We start from the raw sequence: 17,192 nt of genomic DNA on the forward strand, positions 1-17,192 counted from the left end.
GTGAATTTTATTAGTTTGAGTTTTAACAGCAATATATTGTGTTTTTAAATTTGGGAATGGACTTTTTAATAAACTTTTTATTTTGGAAGATTATAGATTTACAGAAAGGTTGCAAAGATAGAACAGAGTGTTCTCGTATACCCCACACTCAGTTTCCCTAATATTAACATCTTACATAACCGTGGTACACTTGTCAAAGCTGAGACATTGACGTTGGTACATGCTATTAACTGAACTCTAGACTTTACTCCGATTTTACAGGTTTTTCTGGGAACATTCTTTATTTGTTTTAGGATCCAATTCAGGATACATTTATTGAGACAATTTTTACTGTAACAGATTTGTATCCTTAGAGACATACATACACACAGATTAGTCCAGCAGGCCTTCCCTTCCCTGACCTTCCCCTAAAAACCACATTCCCAAACAAACAAACAAAAAAATGAGCAAATGCAAACAATGTGTACTCCAGGCCCAGGTTGCTGGCGTGCAAATGTCACAAGCAGTTTGACTTCTGCAGCTCAGGAAAGTGGTCCCCAAGTTAATCATCCCACAGCTCCAGGCATCACATCGTCATGGGGGACACTGCCAGTTTTGAGTCCAATGCCACTTCTTGTGTGTGTGTGTGTGTGTGTGTGTGTGCACACATGTGTGAGCTTGCACATTCATGGCCATTGCATGTCTCTCTCCAGGCCCATGCTGGTGGCTGGTAGCCTAACACTACTTGACATCATGGCAGGGTGCAGACACAGCAGGGACCAGGGATGCCTGAACCTCACCAACACCCTCTCCTTAGCACAGAGCAGTGAGAATTGGAGCTCCTGGTGGAGGATATGGTGGGTGTCCACTTTGTAATCTCTTGAAGCTGGGAATGTTTCCTTACATGGCAAGGGAGGCTTTGCAGATGTGACTAAGGTAATCCTGAGGTGGGAGATTGTCTTTGGTTAGCCAGGTGGGACACACATGTAGTCACAAGTGTCTTTATGAGAGGGAAACAGAGTGTTGACTGGAGAAGAGGCAACACAGCCCGGGAAGGTGAGGTGAGTTGTCTTTGAGGATGGGGGGAGCAGCAGAGCCAAGGAAGGCACCACATGCAGCTTTGGATGTGGAAAGCAAGAGAGATTCTGCCTAGAGCCTCCGGGGAGAGCCTGGCCCTGCTGACACCTTGACTTTGACCCAGGGAAATTGACTTTGGACTTGGGTCTTCAAAGCCATGAGAGAAGAAATGTGTGCTGCTTTAAGCTACATGTTTTTCAAGTGTGTGAAGACCCTGGTACCTGAGTTGGCATGAAGTCAGCCTGATAGAGTCATGTTTTGGTGAGGCCCACACAGCCAGATCAGATTCTGCCTCCTCCCCTAAGAGTTTTGATTGTGACCAAACCCCACACATATGCACATGCATACTCATATACGCATATATTCACACACACACACATGCAGGCACAAATACACACATACACAAACACACACATTAGCACATGTGCAGACCCATGCACAAATGCACACACATACACAAACATATGTACGAATACACACAAAGCATGTGTGCACAATCATGCACACACGCACACACATACATAGACTCATAAAAAGAGTTTTTGCTCCTGGCCTCTCTTCCACAAGGACCAACTCTTCATGTTGAGTCATGCCATGAAAGGTCTGTTTAGGCCGCCTAAACAGACCTCCTGGTTGGATACTTGTACCAGCCCCCTCCCCAAAATGGCCTGCAGTTCCACATAGGGAAGAGCCTCCTCTGTATTAGGAAGCTGGGGTGGGGGTTTTGGTGGGAAGGGGCTAGAGGTCAAGCAGTATCCAGCAAGAAATATGTGAGGCTGGGGAGAGGAAAGAAAGGACTTGCCATATCTCCAGGTTGGTCACATTGGAAGTTTTATGCCTGTTCTTGTGAGAAAGGAGGCAGGGCCAGGAGACAGCTGGGTTTTCTGATCCAGACCCACATTCCCGCATCTGTTCTGGAAGCCTCTGTCATCCTGTCTGAACATCCGTGAAGTACAAAGGGTTTCCAGGTTCTGAGATGTGGAGTACTGTCTTTGGAACCTGTGCCCTGACCACTGGATGCTGTACAATGGTCCTTACCCTTCCCTCATCTCCTCATCAGAGGAGGGAGAAATGGCAACCCGGGGCTATCAGCCCTGGTTTGTGAACTTGGCAACCCCAGATGCCTGGACTGAAAGGGTATCAAAAGCTGAGATCTAGATCCACCCCTAGCCTAAGGTGGTGACTCCACAAGAGCCAAGCAGAGTTGGAGAGCCCAGAGCTCAGAGGCCCCTGTTCTGCATCGTGAGAATTCAGTGCTGGGACCATACTGCCATCGGCACCTCACCCCAGCAAGTGAAGAAGAAAGGAAGGGATCCAGGATTCAAACGTGCTGCTCAAAGACGAGGTGAGAAAACTGACTACTTTTGGCAAGGGACTACTTTTTCAAATTCCATTTTTGTATTGCTTGTAGAAAGGGTTTCAAAATAATAGGTACCAAAGATTTGGAGATATAAAGAACCAGGGGGAAAACACCCAGAAGCCCCCTGACCACATTTTCTTCTGGTCTTTCACCTGTGAACTTTCCTTTTTCTCCAAACCAAGCTCAGGCTGCAAAATCAAACTAGGATTGTGCTTTCTTCCCCCTACATGACTTTATATGACAAGCATTTCCTCAGGTGATTCACCTACAAAAGGTAATATGTCAAAGAGAAGTGCCATGAATGAGTCATTTCTTTTGTGTTAGAAGCTAAAATCACTCCCATTTTTCTTTTCTGTTATAAATCACACTGAGAGGAACATCTTTGTGAGTAAATCTTGGTCTTTATTTGGGATTATTTATTTAAATTCTCTAAAGGGTCCTTACTGAGTCAAAAATAAACATTTAAAACCTCTTGAAATTCTTTCAAATTAAAGCATAACTCATGATTATGAATTAAAATGCCCTGTAATGGCTTTCTGCTTTTATGCTTTTAAACAGCTGAGCTCCCAGAAATATTGTCTAAGCCAGGAAGATGTTCTTCAATTTTTAAGTCATAATCCCTGCTTTCTCCTGATGTAGTTTGTAATCTAGATGAGAGATTAGAAGTGGACAAACACAGAATCAGAGTTCTGGAATCAGAGTCTGAGCGTGACCTGCCCTAACTTCATTCATCTGATGAGGGTTGAAACAGAGGCCTGAGGAGGCTGGATGACTTGCTGGAAGTCCCACAATCTTGGCCTTGACTGTATCAAGCCCCTGCAGGTCCCTCCTGGACACCATCCTGGATCCCACCCCCAGACCACTGCTTCTTCTTGTCCTTTCCTTCACATCTGGGGGTGGTGGGTGAAGCACCTCCGTGCAAAGGGGATCATTGTCAGGAGGTGCCCGGACAGCTGATTCTTGTCACGGTCCCACGTGGAGTACTTCTCTTCTTTCCAGATCTTTCAGTGACATTCCTAGTGTGCTTTTGTTGTTGTTGTTGTGTCTGTTTTTATTTATTTATTTTTTTTGCAGCACTCAGTTTGAACTCAGGGCCTTGTGCTTGCTAGGCTGGCGCTCTACCATTTGAGCCATGCTGAACCCCCTAGTGTTTTGTGTTTTTTTTTTTTAATATCAGGGCTACTTGGTTTCCATGAGGACCTAGATTCCAAAGGGTTAACTAGCTTTTCCTTCATTAATCTAACCAGAAGTCATAGAATTGAATGCCCATGTGTTGCACGTTGTGCTGAGGAGAAAATACAGAGTGAATGCCTACTGAGGGGCCTGTGTGCCAAGCATTATTCTAGGCCCTTAGTAGATATTCATCCTCTGATCCTCACAACAATCTGACAAGCCTGATTACTGCTTTCACCCCATTTTACAGAAGAATGAACTGAGGCAGAAGAAGATTATGTCTCTTGCCTATGACCTCATGAGCTAATGAGACTCTAGGAAATCAAGCTCCTGGGTCAGCCTTTTTCTGGCCAAAGACGAATGTGACAAGCTGTGACGACTGGGGTGGGTTAGACCTTGGACAAGTATCATGATGCAGGGCAAGAAGTCCCCAAAGAAGTCCCACCATGCAAGGGGTTTGCTCCCACCATGCAAGGGGTTTGTTCCCACCACATCTCTGGAGGTATCTGTTCAATCCAGGAATGAGTACACATGTAAGGTGATGGTTCAGGGGTACTAGAGCCCAGAGGGAGTGTGTGAGAGGGAGGGGGGATCAGGAAAGGCCAGCAAGGTGTGGAGCTGCAGGAGCTCCGTACAATCTGCAGGGAGCTTGCATATCATCCTAGGATACAGTGGAAGTCAGCAAGAATTGAACCTGGCCACCTGGCCAACTTGGATTTGCATTTCAGAAAGACATGCAAAGACAGAGTCAGAGATATGAGTGGGCTAGGAAGGAATCTGGGGGAGGTTGGGCTAGGGAAGGTCCTCTTGAAATAGCCCAGAGACAATGATGCGAGGGCAGAATGGAGGCAGAGCCCTCAGGGATGCAGCAAGGAAGTGGATTCCAGGGCATTCTAGAACTCGATGATCCATCAGATGTGGGTGGTGAGAGAGGGGGTGGGGTTGAGGATGTCATCCAGTTTTAGGCTTGGGAGAAGCCAATTTGGTGGCAGTAATCTGGTAGTTGATGCATGCAGAAGAACAGGCTTTTGGTATAAAGATGGAAATCTCAGATGAGCAGGGGGTAAGTGCCTAGGGGATTATCCACAGGGGCAGCAGGAAGTGTGGATGGGAGCCTGGAAGGATCAGGCTGTCCTTCCAGGCCACCAGTGAAGATGCCCTGGGAGGGTGGGGAATGAAAGAGAAAACCAAAAACAGAAGCCAGGAAACACCAGAGTATCAGGGAGGAAGGCCGAGGACTTGGGGGGAAGATCAGAAGAATCTCTAAGGGAAGGAGAGGCCTGAAGGGTCTCCATGGCATCAAGGTTGGTGAGATGAGGACCAGGAAACCATGGGAGAAGTTCCTGGTAGGACTGTAGGAGAGGGCAGTCCAGGCCACAATATGATGACATTTTGACCCTGAGTGAGGACAATTTATTGAAAAAACCTATCAGGCCAGGCAAGAAGAGAGCAGGCAGAGCTGTGGTTCTCAATCTTGACCATCCCTGGATGCCACCATGGAGGTTTCTATTTAATTGGTCTGGGATGAGGCTTTTTGTATTTACAGCCAAGACTGAGAACCTTGGGCAGGGAATTTTTTATTTTGCAAGATGAAAAAATCTTAAGCTTGCCTATAGGATGAAGGGAAGGAGTGGGTGCAGAAAAGAGGAAGAAAATCCAGGAGGGGGTGGCTTGGGAGCTGGCCCCAGCCAAGTGATAAGAGAACCTTGGAGGAGCAGGAGACATGAAGATGGGGGGCAGAGGTGGGTGTCCTGGGAGACCCATCCATCATTTGCAGGCAACCAAGTGAGGGGTGTGAATTTTTGATAACTTCTGGAAGTAGGTTGGCCTGAGGAGAGTGAGGAAGTGAGGTAGGGAAGCAAGGTCAGATAGAAAAACTCAGCTTTGTCACTGTAGCCAATGAAGAAGGCAGAGCAGGGGCTGGAAGTCTCAGCTGCCATCTTGGTTCAAAATGTAGGTTGTCTAGGGGCTGAGCTGCCTGGTCAGAGTATTTCTCTGGCAACGTCTGCAGCCCCTTCAGAAGTCTAGGGGTTCTCAGGACAGCTATAGCAGGAGAAAGGGCCGTGAGGGAGCCCAAGACCTGGGGCACAGTTGTGTCTGCGGACATAGTGTGAGAGTGCCTGGGTATTGTGAGGGTGAGGTGAGGGAGAAGGAGATGGTAGGCAGAGGCTGGTGAGAGATGCAAGACCGTGGCAAGAGTCAAAGGTTAACATTTGGATTGCACGTGTCCCTGGGGTTGCAGCTACCATGATAAAGTTGGCGGAAAATGTTGGATCAGGCAGGCATGAAGTAAGGAGAACTCCTGCTTAGTCCCCAGGGCACAAGCTCCCAGTCCTATGTCCCTATAATTTCTTCACCTGTGCAAGTTCTCATAATAGTCTGAGTAACAGTAGCAAGGGGGCTCCAGGGACTTCCAGATAAGAAGGGATGCTGGGAGAATTTCGGTGAGCAGGACAAAGGCTCTAGGCCTAAGGAACATCAAAATTCAGCACCAACACTTAGTTCATTAAGTGTGCGACACAGAGTGTTTCTGAGACGGAGCAGACATGAGCTGGAATCTCCAATCTGCTACTAACTTGCAGACAAATTACTTGACCTCTCTGGTTTTCAATTTCCTCCGCAATAAAGTGGAGGTAGTAATGGGATGCCCATCATGGAGTATCCACGAGGACTGAGGCAGCTCAAGCCCAGAGCTTAGTGCAGTCGGTGTCTGGTAGATACATCTTAGTTATTGCTGTGACTCGGCAGGTACTTACTGGACACTGTTACAGAATGAGTTGTGCTCCCCTCAGCCCAATTCATTGAAGCTCTAACTCCCAATGTGACTGTCTAGGAATCTGGGGCTTTTAAGTGGTAATTAAGGTTAAGTGAGGTCACAAGGATGGACTTTTGTTGAACAGGAAGAAGAGGATGGATGGAAAAAGGAGGAAAGACCTTCTGAGGACAGGGAGAAGGTGACCATCTCTAAGTGAGGAAGAGAGGCCCTCACCAGAGCCTAATCATGCCAGCACCTTGCTCTTGGGCTGCCAGCCTCCAGAACTGTGGGAAATAAATGTCTCTTGTTGAAACCACCTACTTCATGGTGTTTTGTCATGGTGGCCTGAGCTGACTAAGAAGTCAGGTGCCTGATACATGGTAACGTGGCCGGATGCTGCAGTGGTGATTGGGAAGGGGGGGAGGGCGGGATAAGAGAGGTGCACATAGTGCAAGGCAGTGGTGAAGGGAGATATTCTGAGACAGGTGCAGGCCCATTGTGCAGGCTGGGGAGAAGGCAAAGAAGAGGGATGACATTCAGCCATGTCAGAAAAAGGCTTGAGCATCCAACAATCTGGAAACTGGAACAGTCCAGGGAAGAGGTCACCAGCCTGGAGTGGGAATGGTGGCTAGCACAGCAGACCGAAGAGCCACTTCAGAGATGTTTTCAGCTGGTCAATTGGACAGGGTATGATCAGGAAAATCTAGGACCTAATAAGCAGGGTGTGGGTGGGGGTGGGGGCAGGGTGGGGGAGGGGCAGCCAAAGGCATGGATTCTGATGGAACCAAGCTGGAACCCACAGGGCAGGGGTTTTGGCACATCAGTTAGGAGAACTGCTGGCTGAGGAGGCAAAGAGGAAGAGGAATAGAAAATGAAGCTGGAAGGAATTGACATGTAAGCACCACGGAAAGCAAGAGACTGTTGGCAGGAAAGGTGTCTAGGAAGCGTGGTAACAGGCCCTGCCAAGGCAGGTTGTCGTGCTTCATGCTGGGGAAGTGCTGGGGGCCAGGACAGAGGTTGGAGGAGGCACAGGTTGGAGGAGGTGCACGGGCACGTGTGGCAGCAGCCTAGCAGCTGTGGCAGGCTGACCCCTGGCCCATGGCTTGGCTCAGGGGAATCTGAAGAAAGCTGATGGCTCTAAAGTTTGTAAAATCTGATTCCGGGAAAAGAGAAGAGAGGAGTGGCTGCTATGGTGATGAAGTTAGCACATGGGGCAGACAGGGCATCGCAGGCCTGTCTTGCTTCACACGCCAAGTGTGGGCTCAGTGCAGCAAAGGCGCAAAGCTCCAAAGAGGCCATCGGCCACCTCCTTGTGTTCAGAGCAAAAGACAGAGATGCTTTCTAGAAAAGGAATACACGCATTTTCTTTAAAATTCAAATCCTACCAGAAATGCAAGGGAAGAGCTCATTCTTAAATGAATGCTGTGATGAAAGTCAAGAATCCTTTTGAAACAAGTTCCCAAGGCTTGTTTTTAAAAATCTCTTTCACAAGAAGATATGTTAGCTTTCTTTCACTGTGGCAAAAATCCTAGATAGCATCAGTTTATGAGGAAAGGTTCATTTTGGCTCATGGTTTCAGAGGTGTCAGTCCATGGTCACCTGACCCTGTTTCTTAGGGTCTGTGGTGACACAGTACGTCATGATGGAAACTCATGGCAGAGGGGGTCTGCTCACCTCATGGCAGCCTGAAAGTAAAGACAAATATCACCTTCAAGGATATACCCCAAATGGCCTTACTTTCTTCCAGTAGACCCTACTTCCCAAGGGTTCCACCACCTCCCAGGAGGGCCATGGGTTGGAGGCCATCTCTTAACTCATGGATCTTTGGTGCACATTCAAGGTCCAGTAAATGCTGAAGGAATGGCTCAAGTGGTAGAGTGCCTGCCTAGTAAGCATGAGACCCTGAATTCAAACCCCAGTGCTGCTCCCCCAAAAGTGACTCAACCTGTTAACAGTAGGATTCTCACTCACATCATTTCTTAAAGTTGGACACTCCAGAATTGGCCCTCTGGGTCTAAGAAGATTTGAAGCTCTCATTCTCATCCATAGTGGGTGTGTAAATTAGTACAACTACTTTAGAAGGCAATATAGCATAATCAGACAAGACTAAAAAGTACCTATGACCTTGGAATCCTGGTTCTCTTCTAGGGATATTCTTTGCAGAAATCCTGACTGAGAACTGGAAATAACCTGAATGTCCCTCATTAGAAAAACATGTTATTTATGGCTTAGAATAGTGCATGTCTTAAAAAGAACACAGTAGATATTTTTAAAAAATGTATGCACATATGAATAGATGAATAAAGAAAAAATATTATCTGAAGAACCATAAAAAAAAACCTTCATGAAATGTTCAGAAATACTATTAAGCAAAAACAACAACAACAAAAACATGTTTAACAGGGTAAAAATTTTTAAAGGTCCTCAAAAATAACATTGTCTATGCATATTAAGTTTTGAAAGACTGCACAAGGGACTGGCCCTCGAGAAGCGAGAGTGTGGTGCATGCAGGCCAGCAGGTAAACGTCCTTTTTATTGCAAGCCCCCATGTTTGGCTGAATTTCTACCATGAGCATGTAGTACTTTTCAACTAAAAAGAAAGATAAGAGCTGGAGGTGTGGTTCAAGTGGTAGAGCACCCACCTAGCAAGCAACAATCCCTGAGTTCAAACCCCAGTATTGAAAAAACAAAAAAAGTTGGTCTCTTTCTTAGGAATCTTGAGAGGTGTGTGAAGGAGGTGGGGAGGGAGGAGTGTCCTGGGCCATCCATCCACACATAAACCTAGCTCTTCCAGGAGGATTTCATGCACACTGTCCCAACCCAGACTGTCTTTGTTTAAAGTTTTATTATAGAAGTAGTATACGGCCAGTAAAGGAAATCAGGCAAAGCAGAAGAGAGAAAAACACACACAGATATGCCACCTAACTCAGTCTCTTCAGAGAAGTTTTCTGGAATGGAATTTTTTCCCATAGTTGTAATCATAACCTAATTGGTTCCTTTCCTAATTTTTTTTCACTTGAAATTATATTACAACTATTTTCCCATGTCTTAAACAATCTTGACAAAAGACACAAGTCATTTTTGTGGACATGGCTCTCCTTTACCCAGCTCCTCCCAAACCCCATCCAAATCCTCCTTGTCACAGTTTAGCCCATTTGATTTTCTGGTATCTTCAGTGGAAGGGCAAAGCTGCTCACTGCCAGACCTCCGGTAGTCACAGATGTCACAGAGCATGATTCTGGGTGCTATGGACTCTTGGTCCCCTGGGGAAATCATCTCTGTTGTAGCTGGCGGCTTTGTTTGGAAAGCTACCACTGGACCAGTCTGGAATGACACACAAACTCTGTTCTAGGATGGAGGCCAGAGTTCAAGGTGCCCCCTGGTGGCCCACCTGGAGTTGCAAGGCTCAGACCCTTACCCAGGGTTTTGGTAGTTGCAAGAAAAGGGCACGTTTATAGAATGCTGTCCTCTTTCAAACCAGGGTTGTTAGCCAGTGGTGAAGCTCACTAATGCTGGCTGTCCACTGGAGCCCACCAGAGGCCACCAGAGGCCACCTAGGCTCTGCTCTGCAGGCACTGATTAGGAGCGCCACCTGGGGTCGAGCACATTACATAACTTCACACCCTTTAACACAGGTGTCATCGCCCCTTTACAGAGGCACACTGAGATTTGCATCAGATCTGGGGTTCAGACCCTGGCCTTGCTCCTGTGCATGCTTCCAGGTCTGATTTGCAGCTCTGCAGTTGAATTGTTAGGGGTAAAGAGGGGAAATGGGCCCAAGCGAGACCCCACCTTCCTTCCCATCCTCTGGGATGCTACAGCCCCAGGAAGCCAGGACTCGAGGGCCTGTGAGAAGCATTCCAAGGACTGTGGTGACAAGCTGGGCAAATCAGAAAGAAATCTGTCTGCAGGGGCCTGACTCAATCCGGAAAGGCCAGTCTGAAAACGCTGGTAGCAGAAATGAGCTGGAACTGGAATGAAAGACAGTAGGCAAAGCCAGGCATCCTCAGAAAGCTCGCAAGCAACTGGGAAGAAATGCTGGTGATGATGGATGGGGAGAGAGACAGAGAGAGGGGAAGAGGGAAGAAAGGTGGAGGGGGAAAAGGGAGAGGAGAGGAGAGGAGGGGAGATGGGAGGTCCTTTCTTCCTGGCCAGCAATCGGGGTGCCATCTCCCTAGGTTTGGAGGTGGCACAGCTCTGGTGAACATCTCCAATGGGTCCGTTTATATTCTCTCAGTCAGGACCTGGGAACTGCCCTTCTCTCCCACTCCTCATAAACTGTCCTTGGCCTTTGATTTGGGAGGGGCCGATGGGACAGAGAGCGTCACTTCTCCCTGATGTGCCTGCCGTGCAAGGTGCTGGCTCCTGTCTCTGTTTGGTTTTCCTTGCTGGTCATCCTGTTGTCAGGAAGCAGAGCCGGGGGACTGAGCCATGCCCTGGGCTCCCTGGCACTGGGAACAGGGATCCTTAATCATAGGGGCTCCCTGTGAATGGTCACTCCCTTCCCTTCGCCAGCACAAACCCCTTTTTATCAGGTCTAAGTGTCAGGGAGGGAAGGGGAGGCTGTCCCCTCCTGCTCACCCCAGCCAGCAAACAGCTTCCTAACTTCAGTCTTGTATTTGCTCCTTTCTGACTTTTCCAGAAAAACAGAACTTAGAGCTATGTATGCAGTTATGTGTTGTTTAGTGAACAGGACATGCTTTAAGAAATGCATCATCACAGGAGTATGTCATTGTATCTAGAGAGCTTTCTCATGAGCTCTTGTTCTACTGACCTAACTGGGGGTGACTGGGATGCAGAAAGGACAACCGATAGAAGACAAAGCTGGGGCCAGTTGTGCCGGGCACTCGGATGGAGACACACAATAGCCTCGTTAATTATTTTCTCTAATAACTCTTCTTTTATTTTGCTTCATTTCTTCTCTATTCTTTAAGGCCTTACTTCTAAAGTCTTTCTTTAAAACCTTGCTTCTTTTCTATCCTTTAAAGTCTCTTTCCTTAGACTCACTCTGTCCCATGTTCTCTCTTTAGCTTTCTTAAGGTCTTGGTGGTCAGACTTGCACTGTCCCATGTTTCCTCTAATCTCTAGCATAACTCAGCAGCAGCAGTGTCATTCTGCAGCAGTCCCTTCGCAAGTCACCAACCAATCAATCCCCCATCAAAAACCCCCCCATCAAAAAACCTCTTGTCCTCCTTCAGTGAGTCTTTTATATTTAGTGGTAAACAAGGAGGTGGAGCAACAGTTCTCAGAGAGGGGGCATGACATTGTAACAAGAGAAACCTGTGTTCCTACGTCTCTGAATGTAAAAAACTTAGGAAAAGGAGCTGTGCTGCATTTTGTACTTCACTCTCTTCTGGGGCTGGGGCTGTGCCAAACTCAGCCTGCCAATTATTGAGCACAACTGTGCTTATGTCAAGTTCTAGTAGGCTTCTCATAATCCACTCCCCACAATCATACAAACACAGAGCACACTTACGTGAACACAAGTGGTGCAGCCCTACACACCTAGGCTGTTATATGGTATAGCTGATTGCTCCCGGAGCCACAAAGAACTAAACAACATGAGATTAAACCAAGCACAAGAGAAAAACATAGTCAAAAAAATGCAGTAAGAAGAGAAATATGAGGCAACCGCCAGGGAAGTTGGCTTAGTATTTTACAGTAAACAAAAAAAAAACTGTAAGCAGAAGTCATGTGGGCTGGGGAGTGACTCATGTGGTAGAGTGACTGCCTAGGAAGCATGAGGCCCTGAGTTCAAACCCCAGTGCTGCCAAAAAAAAGTCATGCACTCTAAAATAATGAAAAAAGTATAGTGTAGTAAATACATAAACTAGTAACATAGTTGCTTATGGTCATTGTAAAATATTCTGTACCATACATACTCAGATGCAGTGCAGTAAGTTGGTTAACAGCTAACCATGTGAGTGACGCATTGTGCTATGTCACTGGGACAACTGTGATGTCATTAGCAATAGGAATTTTCAGCTGCATTGTACATATACACAGTCTAACCGTCATTGACTGAAATGTCACGTGGCAATAACTATATGCAGTCAGGCACTACATAGTGGCATGGCAGCTGCTGAAGAATTTTTAGAAACTCTATTAAAGGTAATTGTGGAGGAAGTTTTTCCAGAGCAAATCTCCAATGGAGATGAAACCTCCCCATCTGAAAGGATACTCGTGCATAAGGAGACAAAGCTGATGCTAGGTTTCGAGGTTCCTAAGGACAGGATAGCAGTCTTGCTTGAGGGCCAGTGTGGCAGGCTATAAATTGAAACCCTCTGTAACCTGGCACAGTGAGAACCCCAGAACTTTCAAACATATCATGCACACAGCACCAATGTCCTACTGCATAAGAAGCCCTGGGTGGCAGCTCCTCTTCTAAGATGCCCTCCTGAGCTGCAGTGACAGAGAATGAAAAGTACTGCTGAGCACAGCTTTTGCTTCTTGTTGATAACGCCCCCACATATCCTCTTTTTTGTTGGTGATCGCAATACCAAAGTGGTGGTTCCCCTCTAAACACCACCTCTTTGGTCCAACCAATGGGTGGAGGAGTTAGTAGCTTTTAAAGCCTCCTACCTGGGGAGGCCCACTACCCAGGCTACTGCTGCAACTGAGGAAGACACTGAGAAGATTGATACAATTCTGGAAGGATTGCAACATTGACGACTGCATCAGAAACCTTGCCTAGGCTTGAGTGACATACCAAGGACTAACTATATGATTGGCACTGGAAGAAGACACTGGAGAGGCTCAGCCATGGCCTCAGATCTGTCAACGTGAGAAGCCTGCAAAACTCCACAGCGCTGTGGTTGAGATGACCGACGCCTTTACCCTGATTTGCTTATCCAAGCAAATCTATGATGAAAAATATGAGAACCAAACCAAGAAAACCACCAGAGAGGCTTCTCAAAAGACAACGCCTGTTCAGGGGGAGACTCAGAAGATTTCAAGGGGATCCAGAAAAAGGATCTGTCACCACAGAGGTGATAGCTCCATGTGGGTTCCTGTCCTGGAGACCTTCCAGGGGGACAGAGATCGAGGTGAAAGACAGTGATATTGATGATACTGACCCTACAGAGGTCTAGACTAATGTGTGCATTTGTGTCTTAGTTTTTAGCAACAAGAAAAATTTAAGTAAAAGAAAATAACAAATAAAACTCTTAGAGAATAAATATAAAAAGAAAGAAAATATTTTTGTACAGTGGTACAATATGTCTGTGTTTTAAGCTAAGTGAATTCCAAGAGTCAAGAAGTTTTAAAAAAAATAAATAAAAAGTTTATAAAGTCAAAAAGTTATAGCCGGGTGCTGATAGCTCACACCTATAATCTTAGCTACTTGCGAGGCTGAGATTAGGGAGGATTGTGGTTCAAGGGCAGTAGGGGCAAAAAGTTTTTGAGACCTGGTTCTATCTCCAAAATAACTAGAGGAAAATGGCTCAAGCAGTAGAGTACCTGCTTTTCAAGCTTGACGCCTTCAATTCAAACCCCCATCCCACAAAAAAACTTGCGTAAGCTATGGTTAATTTATATTATTGAAGAGAGAAAAAATTTAAAATAAACATAATGTGGCCTAAGTGAGACGTGTTTATGAAGTCTGCAGCAGTGTCAGTCATGTTCTGGTTCTTCCCATTCTCTCTCCGCTCATTGCTGGCTCACCAAGAGCAACCTCCAGGCCTGCAAGCCTCACCATGTCTTATCTTTTATATGATGTTTGTACTGTGCTTTTTCTACTTTGAGGTATGTTAAGACACACAAATGCCACTGTATTCAAATTGTCACTGTAGTGTTTACTACAGTAACGTGCTATACTGGTCTGCATCTCAGGAGCCACGGGCTGCACGTACAGCCAGGTGTGTAGCAGGCTACACTGTCTAGGTTTGTGTAAGGATACTCCATGGTGTTCACACAATGATGAAATCACCTAACAACACATATTGTTGTTTCTAAGCAACCCCTGACTGTTCTGTGTGTAGTATGTATGGGTCTAGATAGCTACCTACCTTATATCTATTAGATGGATAGATGGACAGATAGATAGTCGTCAGGTAGCTAGATGTAAATTTACTTTAAGGAAGTAGCTCGTGTGATTGTGAAGTCTGACAATTCAAAATCCACAAGGCAAGCTGTCTGGCTGGAGACCCAAGAGAAAGTAGAAGCTACAATTTGGGTCTGAAAGCAATCGGCTGGCAAGTTGCTTCTTCTTTGGAGGTCAGTCTTTTTCGTTAAGGCTGTCAGCTGATTGGAAGAGGCCTACCAAAAGATGGAGGGTCACCTACTCTATTCACAGTCTACTGATTTAAATGTTAATATCACCTTTAAAATACCTCCACAGAAGCATCTAGAATAACACGTGACCAAATATCTAGATACCCTGGCTTCGCCAAGTTGACACATAAAATTCCCAACATGGCTCCCTTTGCTTTTGGTGACTTTGTAGAGCACCTCATTCAGAGCCCAGGAAGTGACTCCAGGTAGAAGGTGACACTTATCTAATCTGCCCAGGCTGGAGGGGTGGGTGGTCCTTGGGTACAGTAATGGGCTTTGATGGCATGGAGGGAAGGGAGTATGAGGACTAATGCTTAGGTATATTGTCCAGTCATCTGTGGAGTGACCTCTTCCTGCTCCTGCAACCCCCCTCGGCCTCCTCCCTATAGCTGGGACTTCATGGTTCCTCTGTCGGCTCAGCTTCTCAGACTGGGAAGTCCATTCTGCGTCTTCATGCTTTCCCTATTGTACCTCCCTCCTAGCCTGCCCTGACCCTGGACTGGGCTCAAATGAATCACTTTCGCTTATTCCTGTGCCCTGCTCCATGCAAGGTCTCAGACACAGAATCTGTGGTGCATGGTGCCTGCCATGTAAGCTCACTCCTTTCACACACCTTTGTCTATTCTTCCCAGAGCTTCCAGACATGGCCCAGTGTCCATGATCCAGGCCTGCCAGACGCCCCGATGCGTCTCACTGATCCGACTTCCCAGAAATTTTCCAAGTCTCCCTTTAGTGCCAGGGACTGACCGTGGCTGGCAGTGCAGTTGGGTGGGTGCCCTAGCCTGGCCTTGGGCCCACTTGAGTCCTGACCTCACCCTCCCTCTCAGTTGCTTTCCATACCTTGGCCCTACATATGGGGTTGACCAGTTGTTCCCCCCCGGAGCTCTGAGACTCATACCTATGAGATCATTTAGGGCATGATAGTAAAGTGTGGCTCCAAGAACAGGAAGCAGGTCACTCCTTCTGAGTGGCTCTGAGCAACAAGGGCAGCAGGGCCGGTCCAGGTGTCCTTTTTACCCTCTGTGCTCCTGCCAACAGCATCTGAGCAGTCACCTCACCTCTTCTGGAAGCTCCTGCCACAGCTTTTGAGAACTTTGCTCCACAGCACCCACAGCTGCTCCAATAATCGTCCTCCCCACCTCTCATCCGTGGGGCATCCCTTTGTTCTCCAGCTTGCACTAACGTTATGTCAGTGTGGGATGAATATTGCTGGAGAATGGGGCTGTTCTCCTGTGTGGAAGGTCAGGGTGGAGTCATTGTTGAAAGAGGTCACAATGTGGGAAGGCGGTAATTGTGGCCTCAAAAGTTTAAGACAATATGGTTGGACAATGCTTTGCTCTGTGTTCATTCCCTAAAATACAGAATAGTAGATGTAATATTAGAATAACACCAATTATCGTTAACATTTTCTTGCAACTGAGGAAGACATGCGTCGTGGTCATCAATGAAGCAAACGACCAACCTCCAAGGAAGTCGGTGGAAGCCCTGTTCACGGGTGGCACGGTGACGATGCGGTGGCATAACCAGTGGTAAGCGTGTGGAGTTAGGGAGATGCAGAGGCCAGAAGACCTGTGTGGTCTCAATGAGAACAGGTTCTGCAGAGCCGTGGTTGCGAATGACAGCAGCCTACTACCCTCACCTGAGCAGGAGACTCAAAGCCAATGAGGACGGTGCATTTGACAATGAAGAAATATGAGGTTGTGGCTCCTGGACCTGAACCAGAAGAGAAGACGAGGACTTCAGGGGCACAGAGTGGACACTGAACACGTGGCGTTTAGCCCCTCGCCAGTCACTATGACAGCTCTTCCCTAATAAACCACCATACCTCATACGGGCCCATGAACTTAAAAGAGGATTTTAATTAAATTATTGATATAGACAGGGGCTCTGCAAATGCCGGGGTTTTCTGAAAGTGGGGGACAGGGGCAGGGGGACAAGGAAGGCAACCATGTTCATGGCTCAGGCAAGTGGGTGGGGTAGAAAGTGAAGATGGGATGGGCGTGGAAAATCAGGGACGCATTTTTGACGTGTGTATCATGTGTGTGTCAGGTGAGCTCATTGAGCTGGGTGAAGAGAGTGGCAATGAAGGTATGGGAGATGGGGAGGGAAGCTGAGGGGGCTGAGAGAAGCCATCTACCATTTGAACAGTCATGGATGTGGAGGGGTCCCTAGAGAGCAGTCAGTCAATGCACAAAAGGACCAAGATTAAGCCAGGTATCCTAGTTCATACTTGTAATCCCAGAATTCAGGAGGCTGAGACAGGAGGACCTCAAGTCTGAGGCCAGCCTGGACTACATAAAAAGATTTCAGGTCAGTCTAGGCAATGTAGTAAGACCCTGGCTCTGTAAATGAAAACTTAAAACTATACATCAATATTTTAAAAGAGCCAAGATTGCAGTTGGAGTCTCCTGACAGACCCTGGAGGCTTTGAGGCCAAGAGCAATGAGAGTTTGGAGGTCAGCAGGGAAGCATGGAGAAAGGTGCAGGTGTGCACGACAGGAGCTAGGAATGAGTGGAGGTTTTCTAAGGAGGGGGTGGATGAAGCTGTAGAGCTGGAATCCTCTGGACCAAGCTGGC

General features: G+C 47.0%; 1 long non-coding RNA gene across 1 annotated transcript; it reads left to right on the top strand.

Moving 5' to 3' along the window:
• The first annotated feature begins 4,560 nt into the window (after positions 1–4,560).
• LOC141422408 (uncharacterized) lies at positions 4,561–6,664 on the top strand. The gene is made up of 2 exons (XR_012446950.1): positions 4,561–4,652; positions 6,490–6,664. It is a non-coding gene; the product is annotated as an uncharacterized lncRNA (long non-coding RNA).
• Positions 6,665–17,192: the final 10,528 nt, after the last annotated feature.

This window comes from Castor canadensis, chromosome 4, assembly GCF_047511655.1.
Source record: "Castor canadensis chromosome 4, mCasCan1.hap1v2, whole genome shotgun sequence".
Classification (NCBI taxonomy): Eukaryota; Metazoa; Chordata; class Mammalia; order Rodentia; family Castoridae; genus Castor; species Castor canadensis.